At 42.0% G+C, this 13,503-nt stretch overlaps 1 long non-coding RNA gene across 1 annotated transcript; it reads right to left on the bottom strand.

The window, feature by feature from the left end:
- Positions 1-1,156: 1,156 nt before the first annotated feature.
- Positions 1,157-13,249, bottom strand: LOC149356259 (uncharacterized). The gene is made up of 3 exons (XR_016289806.1): positions 12,367-13,249; positions 11,208-11,281; positions 1,157-1,372 (listed from the first exon to the last, which is right to left on the bottom strand). It is a non-coding gene; the product is annotated as an uncharacterized LOC149356259 (long non-coding RNA).
- Positions 13,250-13,503: the final 254 nt, after the last annotated feature.

Genomic DNA, 13,503 nt, shown 5'->3' with positions numbered 1-13,503 from the left:
CAGTAAAGAATTATGATTAACAGTCTCGCTATTAAGTTTGTTCCATTCTGTAATTGTCCTCGAAAAAAAAGAATATTTAAAGCAGTTATTTCGCGCGTTCAAAGGAGTTATTCTTAGTGCATGCGTTTGTTTCGTGTTATAACCTGAGGAGTAAGAAAAATAACTAGAAGTACCAAGTTTCGAATGTCGTTTTATAAGCTGGAACAAACACTTTAATGAACGAACACGATTGCGCTTAACGACGGTGGGTAACCCACTTCGCTTCACGAGCTCACTTACAAATGCACGGCCATGTGAGTTAAAAACAAATCTAGCTAGTTTATGCTGTATTCGCTCTAATTTCTGAATGTTTGTTAACGTGAAAGGGTCCCAAATGATTACGCCATATTCTAGTAACGGACGGATGAGGGAATTGTACGCCAATAGACGAAAACTAGGTGGGGATGACTTTAGTGAGCGCCTAAAGAAAAAGAGTTTCCGCATTGAGTTTGCTACTACAGCGTCTGTGTGTTTTGACCACGAAAGGTTGTTAGTAATCCATAGGCCCAAATATTTATACTGTGCCGCAGAAGAGCCGCAGAAGCCGCCCTCGTACCTAAAGAGCCTATCTTAAAAAAAAAAAAATTGGTTCACCTTTGCTGAAACACCTGGTATATGTATATGCGTATATTGACCATCTCCTTTTGTAGTCCTGTGAAGTTAAGCTGTGCCACTCAAAAATAGCGAATCAGCTTACTCATAAAGCGGACTATGCGCCGTTAAACAATATGACCAAATGACCACATACTTCGCACGTAGATGAAAACAAAAAGAAATATGTTCGCAGTTCCCTATTGGAAAAAAAGGCAATGATGTAAATATTGGAAACCAACACTGGAAACCTTGGTGGATTATGGTAATGGAAAATGCGTTGGAATGACTGGGCATGTTGGAATGACTGGGCATGTTGGAATGACTGGGCATGTTGGAATAACTGGGCATGTTGGAATGACTGGGCATGTTGGAATGACTGGGGCAGGTTGGAATGACTGGGCATGTTGGAATAACTGGGCATGTTGGAATGACTGGGCATGTTGGAATGACTGGGAGATGTTGGGGCAGGGGCCATGCAGCAATGTTATGTCTGTCGCAATGAGACAGCAAAATTCAAAATAGATGAAGCTCCTACAGCCAGTTTTATTTTGTGTTCATGCTCCTCTTGCTCTTCTTTAGCCACTTGTCAATGCAGCTGGGCCCCATGAAACAGCCTTGTTGATGTACCACCGCTCGTCCTGTCCTCTTCTCGATCTTCAGTCCTGTCAAGTTTGTGGTTATCCCTCCTCCCCAACATACCACCGGTGCATGAGGGCTTGGGAAAACTGGGCGATGCACTCTGCAGAAAAGATTGAAATGAAAGAATTAGGATCCACAAGTTTTTATTCTTGCCAGTATTAGAGTGCTAAAAAAGTATTGTGGCCACAGGAATAAAGTGAGCCTAAATCAAGAACCACTGAAGCTATTCGCACTCAAAAAGAAAAATAATTTGAGGTTCTTATTCAATATATCATATGCTCGTCATTAAGTACCATCATCAGCAGCATAACTAGCACCACTGCAAGACAAAGGCCTCTCCTATATCCCTAAACATAAGCCTGACGTGTGCCATAATGAGCAAAATAAAAAAGCCATCGTTTTTTGTCCTCTGAAGGCTTTTAGTGGGGTATTAATAAGAGGGACAATATAAAGGTAACATCAGAAGGGTGACTGCAGTAGCACAGCTGAGATGTCGCAGACGATACACTACGAAAAGAGGCATACAATCCATTGATACATCAGTTGCAAAAAATAAAAACAGCAGCAAAGAAAAGGTAAAACAAACCAGTGTCAATGCTCCAAGCGATATCACTTATTTCCATAATTTTGAGGGACCACATGCAATGAAAATGTGGTGAGGTAGAATCACAAGCGAAGGCCATTCTGTTCTCGATTTACTTATTACTAACTCTATGCAGCTGAATGCTTTTTCTGGTGTTTTATCTTGTTGTGTTAGTGACCATCTTCCTGTGTTGGCTTGCATTGAGAACACTAGTACAATAGGAAGTAAGTCCACATCAATCACATACCAAGCTATTACAGAATCATCATTGAAATCCTTTAGGGATGCGCTCATGAAAGTATATTGGAGTAAGATAGCTGAACTTCATGATGCAAATGTTGCCTATAATACGTTTGTCGATTGCTGTAAACAGATATATCACGACTGCTTTCCTCTTGTAACACGCGTGAAAAGTCGCAGAATCCGCAAGCCATGGGTAACGTTCGCGGAGAAATACAAATGAAAGACAAGCTGTACAGAAAATTTTTGAGCAGCCGGAAGGTTGAGGACCTTGCGGTATTTAAGAAATATAGGAACAAATTGACTAAAAAACTGCGGTCTGCACGAACAGCCTATCACGTGTCACTTCTAGATGTTAAGAATGCTCGAAATGGTGTACTATGGTCGAAATTAAATACACTTCTGCAGCGGGACAGTTCACGCACTGCATTAACAAAATTAAATATTGATGGAAAGGAAGTTTCTGGCGTCGAACTGGCTAATGTATTCAATATTTTTTTAACGAGCTTGGCTACCCGTGCTATAACACGTGCTGCCGGATCTGACGCTTGCAAATATGTTCGAATTCAGAATGATGAAACAATTTTTCTGCACCCAGTCACGGTAGACGAAGTAGTGTCGGTGATAACAAATCTTAACAATAGCAGTAGCTGTGACATTGATGATATCCAAATACGGCCAGTCAAGCATGTAGTTGACATAATTGCTCCCATACTTGCTCACATCTTTAACATCTGTTTAGAAACTGCAGTTTTTACGGAAAAAATGCAATTAGCAAAAGTTGTTGTTCTTTACAAAAAAGGAGATCGCAACGCCCTCGCCAACTACAGACCAATCTCTATTTTGCCAGTGTTTTCGAAAGCATTTGAGAAAATGCTGCATCTAAGAATGTCAAATTTCATCCATAAATTTAACTTGCTAACACCATTTCAGTTTGGCTTCTGCAAAAGCAAATCCACTGAACTTGCATTACTCCAACAAAAGGAATATATAATAAAGCAACTTGAAAACAAATCTATTGTCATTGGTGTATTTGTGGACTTCTCAAAGGCTTTTGACCTGGTAAATCATAAAATCTTACTAAATAAATTACACTACTATGGTATCCGAGGAAAAGCGCTCTCATTGTTAAGTTCTTATTTGTCGTTTAGACAGCAAGTGGTGTACATAAATGGTATACAGTCTGAACCGAAGCCGCTCTTCTACGGTGTCCCCCAAGGCAGTACGCTAGGGCCTCTACTCTTCAATATTTACCGAAACGATATTGTCAACATTAGCGATAATACAAAGTTTTCCATCTATGCAGACGATACGAGCGTATTTTTTTCGGGTGAAAATGTTCATGAACTTATCAAACAATGTAATGCCACAATGCCTCTTGAGGTCTGGTCTGCAGTTAACCTGATGCAAATAAATGAGAGTAAGACCAAAGCTGTCATATTTAGGCCGAAAAATAAAGTTATCCCACTGCACGAGAATATTATATTAAACTCGCGGGCTGTAGAAATTGTTGAGCAGTTTAAATGCCTTGGGGTCATATTTTCTGCCAGTATGTCATGGGATTATCATGTCAATTATATCTTGAAAAAAATAGCTCAAATCACTGGTGTTATAGGCCGTCTAAAATACATACTTCCCACAAAAACTAAGATGCTGGTATACAATTCAATATTCAACCCGCATTTAAACTATTGCCAGTTGGTGTGGGGCACTACAACATTCACTAACCTTGAACGTATTCATTTAATGCAAAAAAGATATCTCCGAAATGCATATAATTTACCGTTCCGACATCCCAGTGCAGCTTTCTTTTGTCGTTCCAGAGTTATTAAAGCACATAATCTTTATAAATATCGCCTCAGTGTTACTTTTAAAACAGAAATCAAGAAGAATGTAACAAATCTTAAAAATTTTGCAGAACTAAGGAAAAAAGAATCAGTCTATCCAACAAGACGTGGCGAAGAATGGACAGTGCCAACACCTCGACTAAATCTTGGTAGGGAATGCCTTCAGTACACACTTCCATCTCTTCTAAATAGGTATATCCACATTAACCTCGATTTGTTTTCTTTTTCACGTCATGAACTACATAATTTGTTTTTCATAACATTGTTTAAGTTTCATTATGTATACATATTGCTGTTTCGTGTATTCTCCGGTGCTTCCTTAATGTGCTTGTTTTTTAAAATTGTATAAACTCTTGTGTTGCCTCCCTGTCAATAATAAGGATTGTAGACTCGTCAAGCTGCCCAAGGGCAGCTTTTTTCTACGATTCCTCCATCTGTAGTGCTAGATGGGAAATAAACTTTGATTTGATTTATTCTTCAATGGGAACAGGAAAAATTTCTTGATTTAGTTGTGATGGCATCCTGGTCTGAAGCGGGGCAGCAACATTTAACATTAAGTTGTGGAAAAGTATTGTAGAGTATATGGAACACACCTAAACGAGCGTTTCCCCTTTTATGCAGTGATGTCTGGTGGTCAAATGAGATGACTGATTACACATATGCTGTACCAAGTGTCGCTGTTGGATTAAAGGGAGTTGGTGGTGTAGCATCAAACAGTTTGGTGCAAAATTGAAAGAGCTAGGGAATAGTTCAGTTTGGAATCAATAAAATTTTTATGCATAAACTGCGCAGCATGGCAAGAGCACACAGATCATGACATCTCCTGATAAACCCGAGTGCCCTTGTGGTGCCAGCAGCATGTATCGTGACATGCTCCAAGTATGTGGGGCTGCATCTGGTTAAGGTTTCTCCATACCATTAACCCTAGAGGTGGGAAAGGAGGTCAATACGTTGTGACAAAACAATGCAGACAAGACAAGGACAACGAAGGAATAAATATGATGGCATGAGTGCTGACTATCGCCAATGTGTATTGGAAACCACGTCAAAATATATACACTGTAGCCTAAAAAAACAACGAACAAAGGGCACCTTGTGTCAACCACATTGCATGAGTGTAAAACAAAACAAAAACTGACAAAGAAGCATTTAAGAGCATGAACTCTTCCTTAGGAAGCGATAAAGAAGGTGTGCTAACACAGTGATTGCGGTTTTTTTTTAAATTTCAGTGGCCTCGATTATCTCACGCACAAACTTTTCTGTGTCTGTCAGGCAAAATGCAGAACATGAATTCCGGTTCACAGCGTTTAGGATCTGGCAAACAATTGCAATTGCGACAGTGAATCATCAAAGTTCTCCCGCAAGCTTTGTTCACATCGTCGTGGTGGTCTTTTAAACCTCTCAGTGACACACTTGCCTGTTTTCCCAATGTAAACATAGCCGCATTTCAAGGCGTTCGAACACACTATGTCTTCTGTGCAGTGCACGAAGAGACTCTGATGGATAATCTCGGTTGACTACAGGTACTGAAACTTCATAGGGTTAGAAAAACAATATCGACGCCAACTCGACTGCCTATTTAACCGGTGCGACCAATTGTGGATGTAGGGAAAGGTACGTACAAACTTCCTTTTGGGAGTTACAGTCTCGACGGGGGCACAAAAAGAATGTTTCAACTTCTGCTTAAAGCAATCGGCTAAAGACACTGACAAAGGTTCTGAATATCCAGTAAAGGACAAACGGCATATGAGCTGGGCAAAACTGGATGTCATGGCAATCAAACAGGATTTCATTAAGGAATTTTTGAAGCAAATGTTAGTGACACCTCTTGACCAGCTTAGACTGAACCGAAGAAAATGGTAAAAGTAGCTTGTTTTCCCTTGGCTCGTAAGCCCAACAAGTGTAACCACCCAAGATTGAGATCCAATAAATGTGATGACATATTATCCTCTATAATTTCAGTGGTGATTCAAAGTGGACTGAGGCTTTGACTGAACTCCTCTCTCACCTTAGACAATGCTTCGTCAGGATTGGAGATCCTGCAATAAGTCACGTAACAGCGGCGCTAATAGTTTTTTTTGCAAAAACAAGCTATTCTGAAATGTAATAAAGATGGACTGAAGGTATGAGCTTAAAAGTGCGACAAAATTATTCACCAAAACGCCTGAGACGTTTGGAATGCCACTGCTCCATTTAGGTTAATGAATTCTTCAACACATTATTGATCCTGATTGAGGGATGGCGTAATATAAATCCTTGATGTCAACATAGCACCCCATGAAACTGGTGCGAGAGTTATTGTGTAGAAACTGCGTTACTTTCTCTGCAGATCTTACACGAGAGGAGTCATCAATGCTCAGCAACTTAATTTTATGTCGCAAAGAGAAGGCGATTTGTTTCTGACAGGTTCCATTCTCTTAAACTACAACCCTCAAGGAGCAGTCACCTTTATGGGTCTTTGCGGTAAAGAAGATAGCTGGACAATTTTTCTTACTGAAGTTGATGGCATTAGCCTGATGGTTAAACTCTAGATTGTTAATGTTTCTTGGCACTGGATTTTGCTTTTAACAAATCAGATAGTAAGTGGCACTCAAATTCAGAATACACTGCATCTGTGGCCTTGGACTGAAAGGCGCCTTTCGATACGACCACAAAACCACCGTTTATCAGCAGTTGAAAGCAAGAGGGCCCACCCTCTTAAATACGACACAGTTCGGCCTGTGGGCAAGTTCCTAAAGAGGGTTCAAACCGTGACACTGCATCAAAACATCCCGAAACACACCTGTCACACTCAGGTCTGTGCGTGGAAAAGGCAACTCGTCAAACCATGGCAAGCATCTCCACAATAGTTCTCTTCGGAGGAACGGAAAATTTTGGTCCATAAGCACTTCAAGGACCAGACGAGGCAGCGACTCCAAGCTGAAGGTGTGCACCTTGTTGTCAAACTCTTGTGCCTGAAAACAAGCCAGGGAGTGGCTGGTTGACGGTGTCACGCACCGTTGACCAGGTGAAAGCCATCTGGAATGCCACTTTGCAGCCACTTTGCGCTCACTAGCCCGGAGCAGAGAAGCCAAGGCACGAGTGTCTGAAAACAAGGTGCACAATGTTGACACTGAGTTGCTGCCTCGTCTGCTGCTTGAAGCATATACGGGCCAAAATTTGCCATTGTTCCTTCGAAGAGGACTATTCTGGAGCTGTTTGCCATACTTTGACGTCTTGCCTTCCTGTGCCTGGACCTGAGCGTGACAGGTGTGTTTCAGGGGGCGTTGGTTGATGGGGTGTCGTGGTTTGAACCATGCCAGGAACTTGCCCGCAGGCTGAACTGTAACGGGTTTAAGACGGTGGGCCCTATCGCATTCAACTGCTGATAAAGAAGGTGGTTTTGTGGTCATGTCTAAAGGCGTCTTTCTGTCCAAGGCAACGGAGGCAGTTAATTCTGAGTTCAAGTGTCACACAACAGCTGATTTGTTAATAGCAATGTCCAGAGCCAAGAAACTATGTAATAATCTAAAGTTGAACCATCTGGCTAATGTATCAACTTCAGCAAGAAACTAGCAGAGGTGCCAATGAGAGGTCAAAAGACCACCGTTACGATGTGAACAAAGCTAGCAGGGGGAATCTGATGTTTCCTTGTCGCGACTGCGATCGTTTGCCACATCCTTTATGCTGTGAGGCGTAATTTCTTGTGCTGCATTGTGCTAGACAGACACAGAAAAGTTTGTGCATGAGATGATCGAGGCCACTGAAATTGTAGAAAAAACGCAATCAATGTGTTAACACACCTTCTTTATCGCTCCCTAAGAAAGAGTTCATGCTCTTAAATGCTTCATATTCAACTTTCGTTTTGTTTTTGACAGATCCAAAGTGAATGTTACAAGGCGCCCTTTCTTCATTCTTTTTTTAGGCCACAGTGTATATATTTTGATGTGCTTTCCAATAAACCTTCTTGAAAGTCAGCACTCGCACCGTCGCATTCCTTCCTCATCTTTCTCTTCTTTGCGCTGTTTTGACACGATGAATTACAAACAAGACCATTCATCCGTCTTGCAAAAGCTGAGATAGTAGGGGCATCCTTCAGAATAATGCAGTCATAAAGACAAGGTTGGGACATAAAGACAAAGACTGTTATTGAATGGCTAATATTAATGTACTTTAGTAATGTGCTTGGTTTGGTTTATGGGGGTTTAACATCCCAAAGTGACTCAGGATGAGGGACGCCTTATGATTTTGCATATTGATATGCTGGGCTTCATAAGAGAAGAAGTACAATAGTTTTTTAAGGCCAGCCGTAGAACAGGAAGCAATGAATCTACACTAATATCAAAGAATGAAGGCTCAAGCATGAGAGTGTAGCTAAAAGGTTATAATGACAAACATGAAAAGCTTTGGAGAAATTCAAGTCGATGACACTTGCCTAAAATAAAGAATCTAAATTTGGGTGAAAATCTGTTGTGAATTCAAAAAGTTGGATTGCACATTAGTAAAGAGAATGGGAGCCGTGATGACTGGTATAGAAATATTAGTTTGAATTATGGTGGCAAGTAATATGCGGACTCATTTCGTGCTCTAACAGTTCATGCAAAATGCACATCAATAAAATAGGAGAACAGTTTGGGGATCAGAACGGTTTCCAGCCTTAATTATTGACAGGTCAGCTTCAGGTTGTCAGGGATAGAACCAAGAGGTTTGGATTGGCTAACAATTATTGGTAAAATCTGTCTTCAGATATCCTCAGTAGTTTAAAGTATGTCAGAAGGCTTCTCACACAGCCCTCAGGTACTCGAAAGCTTGTGCTTATCAATGACTTTCGAGACATGATGAGAAGCAATGGTTAATGCAGTGAAATGGGAAACAAATAACTGATTTTTCTCAAGAAAGTGCCCATGGAATATGCTGTCAAACAAATTCCCAAGGATCCTTCAATTAAGCCCAAAATGACAGTTTATGGGTAGCCACTTTGTTATAACCATCACATACAAAAAAAGAGACACCAGAAGCCCTCCTTATTCACTGAAAACAAGGGAGAATTATGAGACATCATTCCGGCACACAAAATCACACGGATGAAGAGAGTAGACTCCATGGACACCATATTTCAACTGAGGTTTATTCCACAACACAGGCTTTTTATGTGCAAAGGGGTACTAGTGATCCCTGGGGCTGAAAAGTATTTCCGCCACCAGATAACAATTATTCAGGACGGCAAAAACCAAAACACAAAAAAACAGGGGTAAAGGTATCTTGCCACTCACATTAAACACATTGGCACGCCTATGCATCACCTACCTGGCTGACCCAACAAACATATTTGCCTCCAGATAATCTATTTCTTTTTCTGGAGCGCTGCAGAAGGGCTGCTGACGTAATTCTCTTTTTCAACAGAGATACAAAAGGCTTAAAAAATTTCCCAGCCCTTTCAAGTGCTAAACTTGCACAAGGCATGTGTTTCTTTCAAAAACGCCTTGCATGCTCGCTTGTGCGAGCAAAGGCGAATGTGCTCAGCTAAATGACCTCTGCCACTTAATGAATCAGCTGTCCTGCAATGTTCAAGCAAGCGTTCATTGATGCAAGCCTCGTCTGTCTAATGTAATGTTTGCCACAGGCAAGGAGGATGCTGTACACCATGTCAACCTCATGTTTAACGAGGGGTTTGGTGTGCTTAGTTTTGTAGGCAGGCTTTTTCGTAACGTCATTTATCAGGTGGCACATGCATCCCAGCTTTCCCAAGCTGAAAATACAACATGTACTGTTTGTCACTGGCCTTCTTGAGGCGGTGTGACACCTGATGGCAATACGGCACAATGACAGGTCACTGTTGCGAATGTGCGTTGTCTTCCGGCTTGCGCTGCCCAGCACACTTCATCTCTCGAACCTGGCTTTCTACCACTAAGGCTACAATTTCTCCTGTGAAAACTGCCTGCTCCAGTCTCCTTACTTGCGCATTGATGCTGTCACAGAGTCGTGACAGCGTCAATGCCGAAGTAAGGCGACTGGAGCAGGCAGGCAGAAAAAGAAATAGATTATCTCAACGCAAATGTGTGTTGGGTCAGCCAGGTAGGCAATGTTTAGTCACGCCAATGCATTCAACTTGAGTGACAAGCTAACCTTACGCCTATGTTTTTGTTTTTGCAACATTGAATAATTGTTACCTGGGTTTGGTGTGCTTAGTTTTGTAGGCAGGCTTTTTCGTAACGTCATTTATCAGGTGGCACATGCATCCCAGCTTTCCCAAGCTGAAAATACAACATGTACTGTTTGTCACTGGCCTTCTTGAGGCGGTGTGACACCTGATGGCAATACGGCACAATGACAGGTCACTGTTGCGAATGTGCGTTGTCTTCCGGCTTGCGCTGCCCAGCACACTTCATCTCTCGAACCTGGCTTTCTACCACTAAGGCTACAATTTCTCCTGTGAAAACTGCCTGCTCCAGTCTCCTTACTTGCGCATTGATGCTGTCACAGAGTCGTGACAGCGTCAATGCCGAAGTAAGGCGACTGGAGCAGGCAGGCAGAAAAAGAAATAGATTATCTCAACGCAAATGTGTGTTGGGTCAGCCAGGTAGGCAATGTTTAGTCACGCCAATGCATTCAACTTGAGTGACAAGCTAACCTTACGCCTATGTTTTTGTTTTTGCAACATTGAATAATTGTTACCTGGTCGGGGAAACACTTTTCAGCCACAGGGGTCACTAGTACCACTTTGCATGTAAAAAGCTCATGTTGTGAAATCAACCTCAGTTGAAGTATGGGGTCTATGGAGTCTACTCTCTTCGTTCATGTGTTTTTGTACACTGGAATGATGTCTCATAATTCTACCCAGAACCAATTAGCTCAGCTCTCCATGCTTAGCAAAAACAAGGCAGCAGTAATGAAACCAGTTCTCATGTGTGCACTTTTTCTTTTACATCTGTGACCTGCGATGAGTGGCATAAAAACACATATTTAAGTTAACACACATGCATCATAATGTTAATATTCGTAGTCAAATAGTATCACATAATGCAGCCAAAAACATGCAGACATTTCGCACTTCATGCATAGAATGCAACGGTTAAAAGACGAGCAATATTGAATGTAAAACTTCAAATGGCCTGCAACCGGCCCATTCTGACAGCCAACTAATATTACTCATATAAACATGTAAACATATCAGGCCAGAGCTATCCAAACTGCTCCAAGCAGTAGCATTAAGGAAAAGAGCAATGAAAGTAAGAGAACATTTCATGGCAACCACAAGAACAAAGCACAATGCAGTAACAACTTACAACACAGCTTTTGACTTCATCTGGTGGCCACAAAATCCATGCCATTGACTCGGACTGGAAGACAGATGCGCCACCTGCGGATACCAATTTCCCATTATCACTATGACAGGAGTACAAAAACAAGCATGCGAACTCGGTCCAACAGTGAATATCACATGAATGTAAAAAGATCAGGAAAAATATACTTGCCCAAGTATACGCCTCAATACAAAGGAAAACTACCCTGTTTAAAATGCATCAGTTCCCCTAGCACTAGTAAAGGAATCTTGCTATGAGCAAAACAAATCTGCGTTCGAAAGCGTAGATAAACATCGTAATAACTGAGACAATTATTGCGTCACTTGTTTTCCTCAGAAACCAATTTTCAAACAGCAGAGTGATCAAAATGCAAGATCCTATACTCTGGGTAGCCAGAAACGCTATCGGTATCATAAAAAAAAAAAAATCTTCACATACTCATTTAAAAATTAGATCCTGACGGCCGGAAATTAACTTTCGTTGGTAACTGCAACCTGAGACAGTGCTTTCTTTATAGTGGGGTTTGAATTCAGATGCGGAAAATGGGCACTGATCGTATTGGAGGGTTCCGGATTAATTTAGACCACCTAGAATTTCTTAACGTGAGCTGACATCGCACAGCACAGGGGCATTCTTTTTTTCATTTCACCTAAATCGAAATGCGGCTACTGCCATGAGGATCGACCCCACGACCTAAGGTTCAACAGTCTAGGGCCAAGCAAAAACCGCGGCGAATAAAAAGTGTTTCAATCCCCCTCAAAGTGCTAACGCTATCTTGAAAGACAATCATACATTTTACGCACAGCCAAAGTGCCGGTCCTTGAAACGTGCGCGGTGGTGTGAACAAGCATGGGCAGAAACGCGTAGAACGAGGCATATACGAGGACAAATCTGTGCTCAACAAGAAACAAAACGCGCAAACATGCGCATACCAAAATCATGCAAAGCTAGCGCACGCACGGTCGCATCCCCTTCGCCAAAACAAGTACCGACAGCGACAATTCTTGGCAGAGCAACTCACCGCGGCGACAACAAAAGCGCCTTAAACGCTTTTTATAGCATTGAACACGAATACTGCAGCAGTACGACAGGTCACCGTTCCAGCATTATATGCTTCGGATAATGCACGAGTACTGCTTACCTTTTCAGATGATTGCGTAGTCGTGCAGAACGCTGTTTGCCTTCGTGTCACGGGCACTACACCAACCAGTGAGATTTCAGCACGAGTGCTACGTAGCCGGCACTCTCTACCACGTAGTCACACAGAAGAAAATATTCCGGGCCTTATTTGGAACATTTCCACCGCGACACTGCCCGCGCGTCTTTGTGCCTGGACACCCATCCTGGACTACACAAAGAAGCGCACAGACTGAAAAGTTAGAGAGACCAGAAAAATGACACTTTGCCTCGAATAGGCTACGTCGACAGCACTGCGCGATTGTGCACCCTTGAGCAAGAAGAAACACACGCAAACCACAACACAGTTCACGACGGCTCACAATCCAAGTAGCGAATTGTAGCAAGCGCCGAAGCGCGATGAACGCGACGCAGCACCCGAACCGCCATGAGGGTTATACAGAAAAACAGCTACCGGCAGCCACCTGGCGGTGACAACCAGTTTTTGTTTCGGTTTCGTTGTGAAAAAGCTTGTATCCTACTTTTTATTTTATTTTTGGTATTTTTATTGGGTATTCAGCCGTATCGGCATCCACAGAAATTGCAGCGATTGCGAGCAATTACCACTGGTAGAAACGCGCGAATTAACGACCTGTTGCTTGCGCTGCGGTTGAAAAATGCCTGAGTTCTCACGGCAGTATGGCTTGCTGCTTTGCTCATTCACGAAATTACATGCCGATTTCTGTTTGTATGGGGAAGTTTTTTTTTATATTGATGGGAGATCAGCAAGGCTAACAAAATACCCAACGTAGCAGTCGTAGAGAGTAGGTTGTCGTAAAAACATGGTGACGCTGTTTGATCGGCAGCACGACGTGAGAGGCGGCAGCGTTGAAACGCGCGTCGAGAGAACAACCTCCACGGTATATGCTTTCTTGAGACTACAGTGAAGGTGTGCATTTTTTATAGTGGAGTTTCTCATCCAACGTGAAAACCAAATCAATTCTTAGTATGAAATATGCTGTGTAATTTATATCCTCATATTGAGTTTATATATATCTGCATTTCTATTTTGAAAAACAGTGTTGTACTGGTAATTGTGTACTGAGGTGCATGTATAAGAGTGCAGCCTTGTCGAAATATTCTGTGTATATATTTGTATTCG

This window comes from Amblyomma mixtum, chromosome 3, assembly GCF_055824585.1.
Source record: "Amblyomma mixtum isolate Tamu chromosome 3, ASM5582458v1, whole genome shotgun sequence".
Taxonomy (NCBI): domain Eukaryota; kingdom Metazoa; phylum Arthropoda; class Arachnida; order Ixodida; family Ixodidae; genus Amblyomma; species Amblyomma mixtum.
The sequence above is the reverse complement of the archived record's forward strand: the minus strand, read 5'-3'. Positions and strand labels throughout refer to the sequence as shown.